The 4,282-nt window shown below is 36.1% G+C and overlaps 1 non-coding gene across 1 annotated transcript; it reads left to right on the top strand.

Moving 5' to 3' along the window:
• Positions 1–333: 333 nt before the first annotated feature.
• On the top strand, positions 334–418 carry TRNAL-UAG. The gene has a single exon. It is a non-coding gene; the product is annotated as a tRNA-Leu (tRNA).
• The last annotated feature ends 3,864 nt before the right edge of the window (positions 419–4,282 follow it).

Genomic DNA, 4,282 nt, shown 5'->3' with positions numbered 1-4,282 from the left:
ATATCCAAACTATATAAAGAACTCATACAACTCAACACCAAAAAAACATACAACCCAATTAAAAACAAGGCATAGGACTTGAATAGACTTTTTTCCAAAGAAGACATACAGATGGCCAATGGACCCATGAAAGATGCTCAGCTTCACTAATCAGCAAAATGCAACCAAAACCTAATGAAACAGTAACTCACCCTGGTCAGATTAGATATCAAAAGACCAAAAATAACAAGTGTTGGAGAGAATGCAGAAAAAAAGGAACTCTTATGCATTGTTGGTAGGAATATAAATTGCTGCTGCCATTATGGAAAACAATATAGAGGTTCCTCATGGGGCGCCTGGGTGGCTCAGTCGGTTGAGCGTCTGACTTAGGCTCAGGTCACGATCTCGCGGTCCGCGAGTTCGAGCCCCGCGTCGGGCTCTGGGCTGATGGCTCAGAGCCTGGAGCCTGCTTCTGATTCTGTGTCTCCCTCTCTCTCTGCCCCTCCCCCATTCATGCTGTGTCTCTCTCTGTCTCAAAAATAAATAAACGTTAAAAAAAAAATTGAAAGTACTACTTCCATATGATCCAGCAATTCCACTTCTGAGTATCGATCCAAAGAAAACAAAAGCACTAATTCAAAAACATATATGTACCATTTTCTTATAACAGCATCACTTACAATAGTGAGATATGGAAGCAACGTAAGTGTCTGTTAACAGATGAATGAATAAAGAAGAGTAGTATATAATATACATATACAGAGAGACAGACATAATGGAATATTATTCAGCCATAAAAAATGAAATCTTATAATGTGGATGAACCTAGAGCATATTTTGCTAAGTGAAATAAATCAAAGATAAATATTGTATGATTTCACTTATATGTGAGATCTCAAAAATACAGAAAAGGAAAAAACAGACTCATAGATACAGGAAATAAACAAGAGGGAGGACGTTGAGAGGTTGGTGAAATAGATGAAGGGCATTTAGAGGTACAAACTTCCAGTGATAAAATAAATGAATCATGGGGATGTAATGTACAGCACAAGAAATAGAGTCAATAACATTTGAATAACTTTGTATGGGACAGATGGTAAATAGACTTATCATGTGGATCAGTTCATAATTCATAAAAATATCAAATCACTATGACACATACCTGAAACTAATGGGATATTTTACCTCAATTACATTTCAAAAAAAAGAAAGAATGAACTTTTCCCCCTCATTATGTTGTTGTATTTACAATGAATTTTGTTAATACCTGTATTTTTTAATTTAGCCTCAAAACAAAATCATTTTTAATTTTTTTATTAGAAGGCAACCTTTTAGTAATAAAAATAAGGTTCCCCATCCTGATTTATTGTTTGAGAACTGCATATTTACACAGATTTCTCTTAAGATGAATGTGAGGAGTCAAGCATTTCCTATGGCACAATTTGGTATTAGACCATGATGGTGTCATGATTCCTTAGGATTTACTTTAGATTCACTGTCTCATATTATTCCATTTCCCTGTGTTTAGGTGTGGAGAGAAGAGGCTTCCAAGTGGAGAGAAGAGGCTTCGGGCTACTTGGAGAGAGAGGGAAGCGTGGCCATCATAGCCTGCCAATTGACCTCAGATACTCCCAGTCCCAGCTGCCACCTTATTGTCACACTATAAGAATCCAAATGAGATCAGGAGAACTGCCCAGCTGAGCCCATTCAAGTCACAGAACCATGAGAGATATCAAAAGCTACTAGCTTTTTAAAAATTTTTTTAATGTTTACTTATTTTTGAGAGAGACAGAGACAGAGACAGAGAGAGAGAGAGAGAGAGAGGGAGAGGAGGGGCAGAGAGAGAGGGAGACACAGAGTCTGAAGCAGGCTCTAGGCTCTGAGCTTTCAGCACAGAGCCTCACATGGGGCTCAAACCCACAAACCACGAGATTATGACCTGGGCTGAAGTCGGACGCATAACCAACTAAGCCACCCAGGCACCCCTAAAAGCTACTAGCTTTTAATTTTTTAATTTTAATTTAAGATACTAAGTTCCAGGATGATTTGTTCTATAGCAATATATAACTGAAATAGATTATATATCTCAGCATTACAGTAAACATAATTACATTACTTATCCTCTAAGGTATATATTTCAGACTATACATAATAAAGTACCTATATATGCATACATATAAAGTCAATTCTATTATAATCTGACCTAAGCAGTGCTAAAAAAAATCACCAAATTGTGCAAAATCTCGCAATATAAACCACAAAGCCTATGTAAAATGGTGTTGAGCACATATAACTCAGAAACTAAAAAATAAATCTAGGAACCTACTAACGTGGCAGCACAGTTTTGCACATATTAAATGATCAACAAATACATAAATATTACAATGAATATGGTACTTTACCTCCAAAAAGGCCCGAAGGTCACTCGAGGAGTGGGTGTCAGGAGAGTTGTGAGTTATTGTGAATTGGTCTTCAGCACCAAAGGGCAGCTAAGGCACAGCTTGACTGGAAGGAAGTCAGATAGTCAAACATTAAACATTCCCTTAATTAAAAATATACATATACTAAATTTGCAATTTCCCCAAACCCATATTAACCATTGCATATTTCAGCTTTAGCTCATAATATACTTTACATGCATGAGATATAGTCCAGGTAAAAAAATTTAAGACAGCATCCCTACTATCATTAAAACTAACTTTTAATTTCACCAAAATTACTCAGATATTGGCTATAATTTTCAAAAATACTACTTTCTAAAAAAACAGCTAAAAGAAAATGTCATATTATACATCAACAAATTAATAAATCTCTTCACAAAAATGCAAGTGTTCTTCTAAGATATTTTAATATTTTGAAATTCTTTCATTTTAAAGATGCTAAAGAAAATGTTTAAATGATGAGAACCATTTAGAATCAAGACTTTACATATTTGAGGAGACAGTCTCCCATTTTTCCCATTAAACTAATTTAAATTGAAAAATAATTAGCATAAAAATAATTAGCATATCACAGGGATGGTAGATACTGTGGTAACTGGGAGAGGGTGGGAACAAAAAAGAGGTAAATTCTATTAGAGTAAGCCTCTTGACATTTATAGTCCTGTTTTTAAGAGTTTCTATTAGTGTAGTCCTGGAAAGGAAAAAAAAAAATGTATGTTCTATGTAAACTTTTGAGAATTTTTTTTTAATATAATTCATTGTCAAATTGGCTTACATACAACACCCAGTGTTCATCCCAACAAGTAACATCCTCAGTGCCCATGACCTACTTTTCCCTCTCTCCCACCCCGCTATCAACCCTGTTTGTTCTCTGTATTTAGGAGTCTCTTATGGTTTGCCTCCCTCCCTGTTTGTAACTTTTTTCCCTCCTTTCTTCCCCCATGGTCTTCTGTTAAGTTTCTCAAGATCCACATAGGAGTGAAAACATATATCTGTCTTTCTCTGACTTATTTCACTTAGCATGATACCCTCCAGTTCCATCCACATTGCTGCAAATGGCAAAATTTCATTCTTTCTCATTGCCAACTAGTATTCCATCCCAATGGCCAACAGACACATAAAACGATGCTCAATGTCACTCATCATCAGGGAAACACAAATCAAAGCCACGCTGAGATACCACCTCACACCGGTCAGAGTGGCTAAAATGAACAAATCAGGAAACAACAGGTGTTGGTGAGAATGTGGAGAAACAGGAATGCTCTTGCACTGTTGGTAGGAATGCAAACTGGTGCAGCCACACTGGAAAACAGTGTGGAGGTTCCTCAAAAAATTAAAAATAGAACTACTCTATGACCCTGCAATTGCACTACTAGAAATGTATCCAAAGGATACAGGAGTGCTGATTCATAGGGGCACTTGTACCCCAATGTTTATAGCAGTGCTTTCAACAATAGCCCAATTACAAAAAGAGCTTAAATGTCCATCAACTGATGAACGGATACAGGAGATGTGGTTTATATATACAATGGAGAAATTAACCAACATTCTGTTCTAATATTTCTTTTTAAGGACAAAGTATGAATGCCTGAGTGTTTAAGATTGGTTTCACTTGTGTCTCAGTACTTAAGTATTAGTGTTTTAATAAAGACATTTCCACTCTTAAAGAGTGTTGTTCTCGAAATCCTTCCACATAACATTGTTGCTATATTAAATCTGTTTATAAAAAGGGAAGAAAAACTTCAGTCCTAACTAAATTTAAAAGCCAAATGGTTCTCAGAGTAACTAATTGAAGTTGAAATGCACTGTGTCAAACAGGAATCCCTACTATCTGTTACAGGATTCTAGTCTAGTGGCTCACC

Source organism: Panthera leo, chromosome B1 (assembly GCF_018350215.1).
Source record: "Panthera leo isolate Ple1 chromosome B1, P.leo_Ple1_pat1.1, whole genome shotgun sequence".
NCBI lineage: Eukaryota > Metazoa > Chordata > Mammalia > Carnivora > Felidae > Panthera > Panthera leo.
The sequence above is the reverse complement of the archived record's forward strand: the minus strand, read 5'-3'. Positions and strand labels throughout refer to the sequence as shown.